The sequence below is a fragment of the Nicrophorus vespilloides genome, unplaced genomic scaffold (assembly GCF_001412225.1).
Source record: "Nicrophorus vespilloides isolate i.1.1-1 unplaced genomic scaffold, Nicve_v1.0, whole genome shotgun sequence".
In the NCBI taxonomy this organism is placed as follows: domain Eukaryota; kingdom Metazoa; phylum Arthropoda; class Insecta; order Coleoptera; family Silphidae; genus Nicrophorus; species Nicrophorus vespilloides.
Genome location: NW_017099855.1, coordinates 142867 through 159967, shown reverse-complemented (window position 1 = coordinate 159967; position 17101 = coordinate 142867). Strand labels below are relative to the sequence as shown.

The window sequence follows — 17101 nt, the reverse complement described above, 5'->3', positions numbered from 1 at the left end:
AAAAGTACTAGAAAAGTTTTCTAATATTTCTTCTCAAACTTCTTTCAGTTAAACAATTTTTATCCGAAAATTTATAAAAATATACCAACACGCATAAAATTACTGAATAGTACTAAACTATCCAAGATCCAATGTAAATCTAACAAAACCATATATTTTATTTATATTTATGTTATAATCTGCGAAACTACGTAAACTTGTACAATAATTAATTGACCAAAGTGATTCTTTTTACCAATTATGTATAATGCAAATAAAAACTATCAAAATTTAATAAATATTGGGTGAAGTAAAAACTTCTGAGCGTTTATTGTTAGATGGCTTTAGTGAGCCATATCTCCCGATGTTGCATCTTGTCATTCTATATTGCAAATTTAAAAAAAGTTCTTTGACAGTTTTGTGTTTAGTGAATCCAGTTGTGTGTTAGAGCGTTCCAAGTTGAAGGTAAAAAAAGAGAAAATTTGAAACATTCTTTAGTACCACTACGACCAAGAGGAAAAGCACAGCGAAGCATTGGTTACAACGCTTCCGTTCTGGAAATATGGACATCGAAGATGAACATTTCTGGTAGGCCAAATGTTGATAAAATCATCGATATCGTCGAGGTGGACTGGCATGCGAGTACTTATTCCATTATCCAGGAACTGAAGATTATCCAAAAAACTCAAAACTGGACTCAAGTCTGGTCTCGATGTATGGAAAAAACGCTCAGCACTTTTTACTTCACCCAATATATCTAATAATATGCAAGATATAAATCACAAAAGCTTTTTTTTTTCGAAATAGACTAATATTTCCATAGAAAACGACTGATTAATATTAAAATTGTCTAAATATATCTGCATATATGCTTATAATATCATTTTAGCTTTTAGATGAATGGATGTAAGTTTTTAATAACATTTTTTAATATTAATATTATAGACAAATAAATAATTGAAAAATATAACCTATGAAAAATAAATATTCTGCAAAACCTTATTAAGTAATGCAAAGGTCGTATTTTTATAAATTATAAATAATTAAAGACTAAATTAGTAGTAATATTTTATAATCATTTTGATATATATTAAATGCATTTTGTTTAAGAGCATTTTAAATAATTATTTATCATAAAAAAAGTCAATTTTACAATTTTAATAAATAAACATTTATAGTATACCTTAATACAAATATATGGAAAACAAATTTAAATTAAGTTGACAAATGTGAAGTCCATTTTGTTAATTGTAAACGCATTAATATTTATTGTTTTATTATATCTATATAGTTAAGTTAACTTTATAAATAATTATTTATATTATTTTAGCCATTTAACTTATATTTATAGTTTACGTTAGTTATAGTTATAGATTTATAGTTTACGTATTAACAAGTAATTAAATCTAAAAATATTCACATACTTAATATTGATGTATTTCAAAAAAATATATATTTCTCTATCTAATTTTTTAAACCAAGAATCCATAAAGCATTATTATTTGTTACATAAATAATCTGTATGTCAGAGACTTGAAAATAACTTTTTACAAACTGAAATTGATTATGGACAGGTCGCAAGTTGTGTAACAGAATTGTGAATTACGTTGACAAATATGAAGTGCACTTTGTTTAATTGCGAATACCTAAATTTTAATAAAACGTCAGAGGCGGCTGTAGGAATGCGCGTTTGAAATTCCAGACGGTGCGCCTGGCCAAGACGCCAACCCACTTATTATTAAGATTTTCCGAAGATCCGATGGGAATTGCTGGGGGCGGCAAAGGTGAATGCGCCCCATACCGCCACTCGAGGCGGCGGTTTCCTCCGCATTCGCAACACAGTAATGTGTGCCCCCGTGCGTCGTAAATACAGGTATATTCGGGTTTATTTATTGCCTTGCATGCATTTCGGCCCCAAGAACAACCCCGATACCACTTTATTGTGTACCAGTGGCTGCGGTACAGAATCAATATTTTAAATTGGTCCAAACAATTTATTACCGCAATTACTATACGGATGGTAATTGCCACAATGTTTCGCCTAATTTACTACTTTACACCACATTTATCCCCAACCGAATGCTTTCAAACTTTTTGTTATTTTTTTTCTCCTCTTCTGCTGCTTTGTTTTAAAGGCATAGGTAATTTGACTTTGCCACTAAATCACATCTCAATCTATTATCTAAAGTAAACCAACAAATCAAGCTTCAATTGCGTTTTCCCCTAACGAAACAAACAAAATAAGATCATCAGTATTAACAATACCCATCAATTTATTTTGATCAAAAGATAATTCTATACTTAAAATTAATTATCTGCAAATTGAATTTTGTTAACGAACGCAGTGACAGAAAGCGAAGTTTCTTAATGTTATTATCTACAATGAAAGCTAATCGTCTTTTGAGGGATTTCTCGTGCAGCGGAGGCGGCGATATTAAGAGATTATGTAAGCCGCAACTTCTGCTCCGCTGGTCTGATAAACGGAGCAGTCCTGGAAATTCCGGTCCGACGGTTCGGAAAAATAAATATTTGACCCGCGATCGCGCGCGTTGCGTAATTCCTTCGGAGCCCTAATCTAACTGGTGTTGGTCCCAGATGCACTTCGCGCTCGCTCACATGGATTTGTCGGAGTCAATTTTAGTGAGAATAAATGAAGTGAAGATGAGAACAAACAGACTTTCTCTTTAATCTTTATTTGTCAGCATAGCATGATTTGAACAGACGATCTTCTCGTAATCCAATCGACTTATAAACATTGCATTTTTGCTTACTTCTACTTTACAAGAATTGATATATAATAATTGATATTTATTGTTGTTTTCATATAAAGTGTCAAAATTGAATTTTTATTTTAAAATTATACGAATTTCAACAATTATAATTAAAGCATTTAACACTTTGCGAACGAAGATTTTTTAAGGTCGCATTTTCAACAGTTCAATAAACGCCTCTACAGAATAAACGTCAAATTTTAATCAATTCATACATACAATTTTGCATAATGTGTAAAGATTAGGATGGATATATCCGCCAATCATCCACAAAGGGTTAATATGAGTAATATTTAGTAATAAACTATCAAATTATAAATTATATTTTTAAGGTTCAAAAAGCATTGACATATTTTATCACGCATTACAATTTATATAATAAATAATCTAATTAAATTCAAATATATAGACTTAATAATATACGTATAAAGTCAGATTTGAAGATGTTGTCTTTTATTGTAATAAGTTGTCAAAAATGAAAAATAAAATGTTTCTAAAGCTTCAGAGTCTTCAAATTTTATTAAATTATTTGAAAAACTGATGCAAGCCGATTTTATATATCAATATTGCATTTAAAGACAAATTTATAGTCTTTATTATTTGAATAAAAGCAGATTTGTATGTAATAAGGAGTTCAAACTAAATTAATGTTTTTTGAAAGTTAAAAAACGTGGTGGGTTCACATTTTATTTGATTACGTAAGTCCATTTTAAGCATTCATACTCTTAATTAAAGCCTGTATAGACTAATATGTGTATAAAGTTAGTTTTATTGAAAATTCCATTTTCTTGTAATAAGTTGTCAAATTTGAATGAATGTTTATTAATGTTACAAAAACCGTATTTTACATTACGCCAATTTCAAGAATAAGTACTTGTATTAAAGCTTAAACTATTGGTTTCAAAGAAATATAAAGTTCAGAAAAGTAAATACATTTCGTTTGTAATTTCAAAGAATTGCAAAATGCATTAAATGGCTGATTGTGAGGAATTGAAGGAAAGATAAGAGTCAAACGAAATATTCCCCTACACGAAATGTACAGACACAACCTTGATCTGATACATTTTTGATGTAGGGGGAGTGGGTATTAATATGCAAGTCACGACGCATTGCTATATATGACTCACTGGATGTTAGTCAGACATCTTATATCGAGAAATGTGGGGAGTAAATTGCCTATTCCATTCCGTAATGTGTTTAGCTTGCGACATGACTTTCAACAAAAGCCCACAGAAAATATCGACTAAATACGTTGATTTGCTTATAAAGTACATCTATCAGTCAATAATAGAACTTACTAGTTAATAAATGATTTTTAATATTACTAAAGTCTATGGCTGATATACTAATTCATTTTATTATAATTATTCTATTATTACTTCAAAAATAAGATTTATATATTACAATCAATAAACATATTCTTTAATAAATATTAGAAATTTTTTGATACTTTTGTAGTTTTATATTTCCTTTATAGACTTGTATGTATGCACCTATGCTGTGGATATTATATTTATAATAAAAAAAAATAGAACTTGAATATGTGTTGGCATGTGGTGTATATGAATAGAGATTTGATTTTTGTATGGAATTCTCATATGCAAAAAAAAAATACGATGGAAAAGGCAAAAAAAATATATGGAAACTCGTAACAACGAGTGGTGTAATATATTATCAGTCGTTTATTAGTCAAGCATGGAGACCGGATATGGCACGTGGGTGACACGGATTCGGTGCGCCCGCGGAGGAACGTATAACCCATACATTATTAAAAAAAAAGGATTTTTTATTTTAGAAATATATTTGAAAGGATTTGCAGCCTGTCAGCGGGCACAACGCTCTACAATACAAAACTCCATTTGTATACACAGTTTATTTTACGATTATTTTCTACCTCTTTTCATCCGCTGAATACAACGAACCAACGTGTTTTTCATTAGCTCACAATTTCAGTCAATATTCATTAAACTCGACTCTTTACGCGGAAACCAATTTGCAGCATTCGCACAGCGTTGATACTGGCTAGGTAAAGTAATAAGGTTGCATTTACTCTGGATGCTTTCGATGTGTTCTTCGTACGAGTGTGTTGTGCAAAGTGTTTGTGCAATCGTCGCCCCTCCGACGCTTTCTTATAAATTAAGTTTGAGCCGTTATGGGCAGACCCATGGCATATTCCCACACCTACACCAAGGCACCGCGCCAACCCTCCGAAACGAACTTTCTTGTGGGGGTGAATATAATTTAGATCCAAATGTATTCAGTGCTTTTTCCCCACTCATACACCCTATGCAAAATTGAAATGCAAAGCCGCTGCTTCTTTCATTTGCAATATTTATTCAAGGACAATCTCCAATTTAAAATTCCGATTCGAGTGATTCGAGAGTAAGAGACTTTATATATAACATTATTATCCTTTCGTTATTAATATGTCTCTTAAACATTTATATTTTCTAAAGATATATTTTTCAAAAAAATAGAATAATTAGCAGAAAAACCATATATTATAATCATAAAACATACTAAATTCAGTACAAATATATAATATATTTTATATAATATTGAAAGAAATACTTGTTCTTGAAATATAATGGAATTTTTTTAATAAAGTTTATTAAAATAATAGTGAGAAAACTTTAATTTATGATTTTAATAAAGATAAATATTAAAATCGTAAATTAAAATTTTCTTTTTAATACACTGAAGATTATAAAAATCAATAGTTTTATGCACCTAAAAGCTTAGTAAAGTACAATTTATTGTAAACATAAAAATACATACTGTTCACCGCAATATTTTAACCCTTAAAAACTTCTTATTTTTTTTACAAACTTAGTAAAGTTATATTTATTGTAGATACAAGAAAATACATGTTATTAGGTTGTAGACTGTGTTATTTCCTCTATTAAAAAAACTAATATTTTGTAAATAATAATTAAGTTGCCTAAAAATAATATTGACAAACGTATTTTTTTTAATTATGAATATTAAAAATAAATTTCCATTATAAAATAAAAATTTAAGTAGTCCTATTCTATATTTGTAAACATTTACAACTGTTTACATTTCTTCTCGAAATTGACTGTTTACTTAATTCTACGATCATATACTTATTAACAGTTTTGATTAGTTAATGTAATTAGATTATTTAATAAGTTTTTATAAGTTTTCAATATTTGATTTAAATATTAACATTTGCAAATTTCGTAAAATTTAAATTAAACGAATTTATTAACTTATAAAAAGAACTTATACTTTTTTAACGATTCTTTTTTGTGATAATATATGCAGCTGTATTAGGTAATTAGCGTTGTACATAATCAAATGGGTTATTTGCGTGCATACCTTTCGGTTATACAAAGATTTATTCCCTGATTTTGTAACACACTTATTACATATCAAATTTAATTAGTGGGAATTTCAAGAAAATTCAAGGTTACAAACGCTTTGTAATTAAAATACAATTATCATAATTTAGATAATTTAACATTTACCCAAAAATATATTTGCATTTTAACATAAACTAAATATTTTATGAATGAATTTTCTTTATTCTAAATACATTCTTTTTTTATTGATTTATATAAAAATTCTATTCTAATAGAAAAATATTAATATTAGATAATTTTTTTATGATTAGAATTGCATATTTTCATTATTAATAATCCATAAAATGATATGTTTAAAGAATCATTTTTCATAGTAAGATACTGGAAAAAGCGGGGTTTCGCAAAGAGGTTTTATGTTTTTATTCCATGTATGTTTCTTTTGAATGATTAATGCATATTCTTATGATTTGTTGCGCTTGAAAATTGATTTAAGCTTTGTTTGGGGGAAACTGCTTCACATGCTGTATATGTGTACTAACACACTTGAACTGAACTCCCTGAACTATAGTTAGCATGTATTTACATGATCTGTATACAGCCCTAATGGCAGATGTGTTTTCACGTAGTAGGCTTTATATACAACATCCACGTTCATTAATAATACTCAGATATATACAGCTTTGTATTCACTGCGTGGAATTAGAAAATATAAAATGTTTTTGAAAAGCATATTTGTCTGTATATTCAATAATAATTAAGAAGATTATAAAATTGTAAGCATTTTCTTACTTTTTAATATTTATGTTTAAAAAAAATAACATTGATTTTAATATTATACAATACAATTTCATACGAAATAATTAACTAACTTTATCATATTTCTTTTTTTTTTCTCTAAAAATATATTTAAATATATGGGAATATATTGGGAATATAAATATCAATAAAGATTTAGTTTTAAATATTTATACTTAATTGAGAATAACAGGAATTTATTATAAATTCTTATTGAAGAAATTAGCATTTTATTATAAAGTACACTCGATCCTCTTTTTATGCGTACTCTTTTTATGCGGTTTTGAAGTTATGCGGTTTTTATTTTAAGAAGCATTTTTGTGATGAAATTGATTTCGAACCAGTTCGAAAATTATGCCGAACACTCTCATATAGCGACGATAATTCTAAAGAAAAAAATGTGAAGAAAGATTAACTTTCATAAAAATTTTCTGTATTTTTTTTGTAAAATTTTTCCGTATAAAATTAGAAGGAAAATGTTAAGATTATATTTTTCTGAAATTTAGTAAACTTGTCTATGATTGTTAATGTTTTTATAAAATTATGAATAAACATTTCAGAAAGAATATAGTAAGACTAATTATTTTTCTGAAATTTAATAAACCCTTTTTATGCGATTTTCGGTATATTGTAACTCATTGATTTAGTTTTATGCGGTTTTAAAAAAATATGGAACGCATCCTTTATTTTTATTTGTGTATGTAAGTGTAATTACTTACTTTTTTTGTGGAAGCTATATAATTGAAATATTATTGGTTACCATGGTAATTTATAAAGTTGAGTTATTGATTGTAGTATCATAATACGTACAGCAAATATAAAATAGTTTTATATTTTAATATTTCAGCGCTTATTTGCATATTTCTGTGCAGGACTCGACAATCGTAATTTTTCTTTAATATTCAATTGTTGTTCGCACTCGGAAAATAATGGAGTCGTTCCGTAAGTACAATACAAATTTAATTAAAGCTCTGCTTATTACATAGCTGTGTGTGTGGAGCTGAACGAAATTAAGAATTCTTTTGCACTGTAAAGTTAAATATGTAAGTATGTGCTGGGAGGGTTTAGTTCCAATTGCAAAGAGCGTCGTAATCAGGGATGGGGTAGACCATTTGCAGAAACCCCGCGGGCCGCGATGGCCCGAATTGCGTGGGATGAAGGGACAAGCGCCTTCCGCCCCTAATAATGCACGCAATACGCATAATGCGACTCCCGGGGCTGCGGATAACGGACGAAACCAACCCTCAGAACATCACTACGTAAATTGCAACGAGCGTTCCGAACAAAAGCAAAGAATGAAAGAGAGCGAACAGAGAGAAAATAAAATAAAGTAACAAGAAGAAAATAAAAAAGGGATGTGCAAACAGACGAATGAAGCAAATACGAATATGTCCGCACCCATCGCAAACTGTCTCACATCTAGACCAGATTTTTCTTCTACTTTTTGTTTTTGTATTAAGACTTTGAATTATTTCTGAATTTGAATATGCCTCCGGTTCGTTCGCTCGTCCATTTCCCATTTCAATTCCAGAATTCCTTCCAGCTTGTTTCCACATATTCGACTTTCTTTTCCTTTTTAATCCCTCCCGTTTCGGGGAGGGGTGAAACGTCGATTTTTATCCCTTGCAAGATGTTGGATATCGCCGCTGGAATTCTTTCCACTACGGCCAACTCAGTTTTTCCTTAGGATATATTTTTTGTGTGCATCTTGTGACCTGTCACAGAGCTGCACCGTATTTTACAAACTTGTCACGTAAACGTTGATATTTCTGTTCCATGCAAACTGCATGAAGGTGTCGTTATGTGCATCCCAGGCATACCAACAATATTCTTTTTGTTTTTCATATTCGTCATACATAAAATATTGTTATTTTATATCTCTTGAGAGATGCATATACATATATATTTTACCATAACAAACAAATACCAAAAAAAAAAGCAATTGAATTACGTTGAATAATAAGAAATACATTTTTAAACTTTAAGAATATAATACTTTAATCCATTCAATAATACATTGGTTTTAAAGCATATCCTTGTACAATTAAACATAACTGTAAATTACATATAAAAGACTTAATACATGTTAAAGTGTACCAAGTACTTTTTTTTGTATTAAACTTAATGACAATCAATATAATTGCAATTTATTAATTTCTGAATTAGTATCTGTCACATATTTTTGACAACCTAAATATTGTCAAAAATAATTCCATCCAATTCAAGCAAATTTTCGACACAAAAAGTAAGTATTTTTTACATTTATCTCGTGTTTTGACTATACTAATAATAAACTATTGTCATTTAAAATGATTTAAATGATTTCAATGATAATTAGCAAAATAGTTTAATTATTTTACATCTATTACTTTTTATTTACAGATGTGATCTTTACAATAAAGTTGGATGTAGAAAGCAGTTCAAGTATTATGGATGCTGGTACCCTGATATTGTTAACATGAAGTTGTGCAAGCAACAAACTTATTTTTGTTTGTAAATTACATAAGAATAATTATTTAAAATTAACGGATTTTCTTGCTTATTGTAATTTACTCTATTTTTAAAAGTTTTGACATTCTTTTAAACTATTTGTAGAATCAATAACGTTTAAGTAACTTATTTATTTTTCTTGCAAATTACATCATAATAATTATTAGAAGTACAAATTTAAATTAATATTTTCTTGGTTAAATATATCAAAATTTCTTCTTAAGTATATTTCAAAACTTTTACAATAATATTTTTGGAAACAAAAACTTAATCTTAATTTTAGAGTCACTCTTGATTATTTATATTAAGTAATAGTTATCGTTTCTTAGATTTAGTAAAAACTAATAGGAAACATTTTTTTTAAGAAATCAGAAGAAATTCATACATTTCCTTCTATTCTGGATTACCCTGATCAAGTTATATAAGTTAAATTTAAAAATTATTACGTAATTGATTATAATCATTCAAATTCTATTTTAGATTCTATTTAGAATTTAAAAATAGTGATTTTTGGTCCAATTATAAATAGAATAACCACACATACAAAATAACTTGGATTTTAACTCAATATATCGAAATTATCCAATTACAATTTCTTGCGTAACAAAACACAAATACAAAGCTTTCTTATGAAGCGAGTTAAAACATTTTGGTCGAAATAAAAGTTTATCACATAAATATTTATAAATGGAGCCTCCGGGATTTCTGCTTCATTGTGTCTAGGTAAATGCTGAAAGCTCTTCTTTCTTTCTTTCTCTCCACTTCTTCTTCCATCCATGGAAAGGCGACAGCCATTTCGTCCACATTTAAATTTTATTCAAACGCGCAAAACTGAATAATTTCTGCAGGTGCGGAAGTTATTTTTGCCGCAAAAATTCGCAGAATCTTAATGGACTTTCAACGATGTCCCCAATATTGATTTTACTTCTGGATAAATACTTACTTTTTTTTATCTTCATGTACCGATGGGCTCTCTGTTATTCTGTAATTTAATATTGATGACGTTATCGTCGAGTCCCATAAATCGCCTCAATAATGGCCATTATCCATGACCAATTTATCTAATATACCGATGCAATTTGCAGTCGAATTGCTACGGCAGTAATAAAATATTGAGCTAGATATAAATGAACTTCTACGTTTAGATATAAACTAGTTATATTTGTCTTTATTTCTATACAAATACCACCAATTTTAGTTTAGTTAAAATTAAATCAATCATTAAAAATAATCACTAATTATTCGAATAAAATATTACAAATGCTAATTAAAATTCAAACTGAGCAAAGGTTTTTGGATAATTAATTTATACTCCCTCCGTTTTTTATTGGATTATTGAAATAATGAAATTAAATGTATCAGTACTTACTTAAATTAAGCATGAAAAATGTGACTGTAGCAGTCGTCTGAAATGGAACATAAGAATGATTTGTCAACCACCAAATAACCCCGATTTGAGTTTCTTTATCTTCAATCATTACAACACAGAAAATCCCCGTCCAGTATTGATGAACTCATTGCTGCCGTGTATAAAGAATGGGATGAAATAACCGCGGAAAAACTAGACAATGTTTTCAATATATTGCAGAAGTATATAGAATTGACCATGCATCGTAAAAGAGGCAACGATTACAAGTTTCCTCACATGATTAAGGATTTGCAAGGAACGTCGACCGTTTACTAATTTCTTAAATTTTACTCATAAGTGATAATTTAGTTGTGAAAATACACGTTATAATTTTATCAATTTGGAACAAATAAAATTCCTAAATTGTTAATTCTAAAATAAGTTGTAAGTTATATTCGTCTTTTTTTCTATACAAATATCACAAATTCCAGTCCTTTTTGTTTGAATCCATCCCCCTTTATATTCGGCTTATGCATATTTATTCACGTGCGCATAATTTTCGGGAAAATTAAAAATAAATTGCGAAGTTTACGTCCTCGGATAATCCACGAACTGAATATTGCAAAACGTTTGCGGCTATATCTAAATATATATACACACACATAGAGAGAGAAAGAGAGAGAGAAAAAGAGGATTGATGTAGACAGAGTTAGATGTATGTGTATATGTTGGTCGATGTCTCCTCCCGCATACCGTCAGGTTATCCAACTTAAAAAGCCCCATAAAGCTTAAAGTAAACCTAAACTTTATTACGGCCTCGGCAAAACCGTAATTGATGCTTCCTGGGAGAGATTTTAAAAGCGTTCCCTAACCCATAAAAAAAACTTACTTTAATTGATTGCGCAAAACTCGCTAATTATTTGCAAGTGATTAAAGTTTAATGTAATTAATGAATTTAGTAAATTATGCATCATTAAAAAAAATTCAACAATTTATTTAAAAAATTACAGTAATATTTCGTATAGTCCAAGCAACCGCACTAATTGAGATTTTTAAAACCGAATAAAAGTATATAATTTTGGATACTAATTTTTTAGAATTTGTTTTCAACCCGGACTGATCGAAGCCGGACAATGTGAAGTATTATTGTTTACGTAAAGTGTATGTGCATTAAGCATCATACAGTATTTAGTGAAGTGAATTTGTTATTTTTTACCAAATTTGTTATTTTTTACCAAATTTTTATTAACGAATTAAGAGAATTTTATATGTTACCCAGTTTATAGATTTATTTGTAGTCATATTACAATCTTATGATTTTATATGAAAATTAAATACATTTTATTATTTGAACATCAATAAATTAAAAAAAAAATATATCAAAAACTGCTACACAATTTGCTTTTATACAGTTGATTGAATTGAAATGTACTATAAACAATTTACATTATTATAGAGTTTATTTGAATTTACACTCAATTACTTTTCCAATAGTTTAAATAGAGCGTAAAAAAGTTTTGTTACGCTATAAATAAAAATTGTATATAATTCATAGTATAAAATAACCATATTTTTTTTAGAAAAATTCAATATTAATTAAATACACAATATATGTTAGTTATAGAATCGATTTTCATACTAAATCAAATAATTTTATTTTAAAAAAACATTTAAATAAAAAAAAACAATATTTATTTGAGTTTTAAAGAAATTTCAATGTTTTTCAACATTTTGTTTTCATTCATATAAATGTGTTTTATTTTATAGTAATTCATTAGTTATAAAGTCATCAAATTTCTTAAATTATCAGAAAAATTGAGTAAAAAAACTTATTTTTATACATTATACAATTATTTGAATTATTTCTAAAAGATATTCTTTGCTTAATTTATGTAAAATATTAATAACAATTTTTTCCTTAAAATCCTTTAAATAAAATAACAAAAATATAACAAATTCAAATACTTTAATAAAATATAAAAAATGGAAAATTATTTGCAATAAGTTTCATTGTGTAATTAATAAAATTAGAAAAAACTACTTTTTGTTAAAAGTATTGAAATAAATTAATAATATAATTATAAATGTATACAAAGTTAGGAATAAATTAAAAGAAAATTCATTAATATAAATTGTATTAAATAATGGCACAAAATATATTTTAATTGTACAAGAAAATGTTATTTCCAAGCAATTATAGCAATTTTTTAACTATGAATTGTTAATATTGTTATTTTTATTCTATATTTTGTTTCAATTTGTACACAAAGTAAATGCATATAAAAGCAACGTAGCTAAATACGCTTTTGCTGTGGAGTAAATAAATGCGGTGCGGAATATATATTTTTTTGAACACTAATGAAGCCGCGAAAGGGCACAAATTATCGGACCCAAATTCAATAACCACTAACGAGAGGTATGTGTGTGTACAGTGTGCAACAATGGTCAGCCTATGGCAGACTAATGCAATCAAGGTCTGTTTCGGGCGTTTCAAATGCAATTCGCGCCGTGGAATAATTTGATTGATAGTCGAAAAGTTGTATTTATTAAGTTTAGATAGTGCAGCCGCTTTGTTCCAACCGTGCAACTGCTAATTAACAAAGTTCTGACACTATTGTCTTTCAAATAATATCACTGTTCTGACTCATTTCAATGGTCTTCAATGGACACTCTCAAAGCATAAAGCGCAAACCTACAGAGAGAGAAAAAAATAATACCACACACAGTCGCACGTGCTCTAATTTAATATTTCATTTGCAATTTGTCGTTTGATAACAAATTATTTTAGACTCTAACGGAATGTTTTAAACATAGGAATAAGAAGTGAGTACGAATATACAAAATTCATTCTGAAAACATCCCATTTCATTAAACTAACATTATGATGATTAAAAGCTATATTTGATGAGTGAAATAACAAAACAAAAGAATCAATTTTGTGTATATCAACTAAAAATAATTGAAGATAGAAAATATTATTTTGTATACTAAATTTTTAAAATTTACTTCCAAACCAAACTAACCGAAGCCGGACAATGCGAAGTATTACTGATCACGTAAACTGTATCATATGTATTAAGCATCATAAAGTAGTTAGTGAAGTGAATTTGTTATTTTTTTCTAATAGTTAAGTTATTCGAACAAAATTAAACAAAAAAATCAATTTTGTGTACATATCAGCTAAAAATAATGCATCAACAAAACAAATATTTACATTTTATTAAAGTGCAACCATTATTCATTTTTGTGTGTTCGTTCTCTATGTTTTTTGTTATTATTTAACATTTGCATTTACAGTAATGTCTCGCATAGTCCTGGCAACCGGACTAATTGAGGACTTTAAAACCGCATAGAAATAAATGAAGATAGAAAATATAATTATGTACACTATATTTTTAGAATTTAGCTGGACAATGCGAAGTATTACTGTTCACGAAAACTGTTTGTATATTAAGTATCATAAAGTATTTAGTGAAGTGAATCTGTTATTTGTTTCCAATAGTTAAGTAAGAAAAGAGCAGAAATTATTTGATAAAAATCAGCTAAAAATAATGAATCAAAAAAACAAATATTTACAATTTATTAATGTGCAACCATTATTCATGCTTTTTTTGTTCATTCTCTGCATTTGCTTATTATTAACTAACATTTGCATTTACAGTAATGTCCCGCATAGTCCGGAAAGAACCGGACTAATTGAGGACTTTAAAATCGTATAAAAATTATTGAAGATTGAAAATATAATTTTGTATATAATTTTTTGGAATTTACTTTCAAACCGGACTGATCGAAGCCGGACAATGCGAAGTATTACTGTTCACGTATACTGTAGCATATGCAATAAGCATCATAAAGTATTTAATGAAGTGAATTTGTTATTTTTTCCCAAAGATCAGAAATTATTTGAAAAAATCGTCTATTTTATATATTAATGTATTAAGACAATATTTTAAGCGTGAAATAAAAAAAGAATCAATTTTGTGTATATCCACAAAAAATAATGCATCAACAAAACAAATATTTACAATTTATTAAAGTGCAAGCATTATTCATGTTTTTTTTGTGCATTCTCTCTGTTTGTTATTATTTAACATTTGCATTTACTGTGTGTGCGTTGTGTGCTTCCAGCTAATATAAATTTTACAATTTTACTGCTCTTCATTTGTTATGCATGGAATATATTTACTGAAAAAAAAAATGTGGATTCATGTTAAACAAACTTAAAAAAAATATTGTAATATTAGATAATACATCAAAAACAATATGGAATATATACAGTGAAACCTCGCTTAACGAGCAAAATGAATTGTAAGAAAAATGACTCGCTTAACAAGCGACGTTTCGCATAACGAGTGACGATGAGAAGAGAAGTCCCGGATTGCAGGCCTGCTAAATTATTTTTAAAACTTATGTGTATTTTTGAATATGTTTCACTATACGAGTAAAAATCCGGAAATTTTGGAACGGATTAAATTCGTTAAGCGAGGTTCCACTGTATTTTAAATTAAATGTCATCTTGGTAGTGCATTTTGCATATTTCCAACTGGAATTACTTTATTTGTACATTAATAAATACATTTATTTAGTGTTTTCTTCGAATAAATTTGACGTTACGATCGTTATTATTATTCAATATTTGCTTTTTTAAAATGATTTAGTCTGGATTTTCATTGAAACATTTTTATTTGCACTAAAGGTATTTGCACTAAATTTATTGGTTTTTAAAATATTCATAGTTTTGTTTTTCTATAGTTCCAAAAGTAATATTAGTTCATTTGATAGACTATAAAAAATATGTTATTTTCATGATATTTGTAACATTATTGAATCTTTAGCAGATTTTTCATCAATCTTCAAAAATTAATTTTTTTTTTAATAATTTGACTATTAACGTTATTTAATACACACGATCTGCTAAGAAATGATGCATCAATCGTTTGACAGAATAATTTATTAGAAGACAAACAAAACTTGTATTTCTTCTTGCAAAAAAATCGATCGATCTTTGTATACTAAAAACAACATGGAATACTGTGCTGTAAGACCGATCGTTGCAGATACGAGTGTATCTTTCAAACTTGACAGTTCAGTGTTTGGAACGGAGTGTCTTCAGTCGTTGCAAGAATTGTAACTGGAAATACATGCCGTCCCGGAGGAGAAGAACAGACTTGCAGAGAAATAAAAATGGTTGGCTTGATAAGAATTAAGATAGCTGAACGAAATAGAAAGTGGCTTTTTCAGATTCGTATCACGCATCCGGTGTATTGTTTACGCGGTTCGTGCGTGCGTTAAGCCCGAAGCGTCGAAATTATACGCTTCGTTTAAGGAAAATATCAGTACTAACATTCTTCTACATTTCTGTAAACTTCCAACATGGTTTTAATCGAAAATAAAATTGTATACTTCTTTTTATAAAACCACTGTTTTTAATTATAAGTTTCATTTTTATAATAATAAAATCCATATAATTAAAAAAGACTATGTAAAAGTTTTAATGAAAATTAATTATTTTATATTTTCTGTTAATTAATCAAATGTCAAATATATTTTTAATAGGTAATAACAATTTCTACCTAATTTTATAAAATTATTATCAAATAATATAGAATTAATTTGTAAATATAAAATGTCAAATTGATTCAATTATGTATTTTTTATATGCTAACTTTAAACAACGTTGATTATTTTATGTTTTTCTTAAGTTTATTTATTCCTAAAATATTGAAATTCTAAATAACAAACAAAAAAAAAACAGATAAAATAAAATGATTGTTAAAGTTTGTAGTTTTATCAGAAGTTTAATTGATTAGTTTTTCTAATACTTGAATATTAGTAACTTAAAATAAGATATAAGATACAACATAATATCTTTTCCATAAAATAATTGGGTGTGTTTATTGTTTTGAGTTAATTAATATAAGTAATCTCATCTAACTAACGCAAACTTTTGAGTCTTAAGTTCTCCTATAGATGCTACGTGCTTATATATTAGTTTGAGCCAATGTTTGAAGCTGTTTCTAATCGATAAACGCATGTTCTGTTATTCTCGTTATACTCAAATATATTTCCTTAAAAACTAACAGAATTATTTAATTAAAACATATTAATCAACACCCTAATCTGATTTTAATTTTCAATTTATAGTTAATATAAAGAAGATTTTATATTTAATTTCAGAGAGTTTAAAATCAATGTATTTTTGTTTTTCCTGTCTTTTTATTTAAAAATAATACTTAACATAGAATGTAATATACAATACTCGGCGCATTCACCAAATATTTAACACAGTGATCTAAGTATTTGCAATTTGAAAAAGTAATATAAATTAAAAATGGAAATACAAAAATATCGATGAATTCTAAAACAAAATCACTAATAAATAAAGATGAACC

General features: G+C 27.6%; 1 protein-coding gene across 1 annotated transcript in view; it reads right to left on the bottom strand.

Moving 5' to 3' along the window:
* LOC108565850 (schwannomin-interacting protein 1 homolog) overlaps positions 1-17101 on the bottom strand; it is a 118691-nt gene that overhangs the window by 63030 nt on the left and 38560 nt on the right.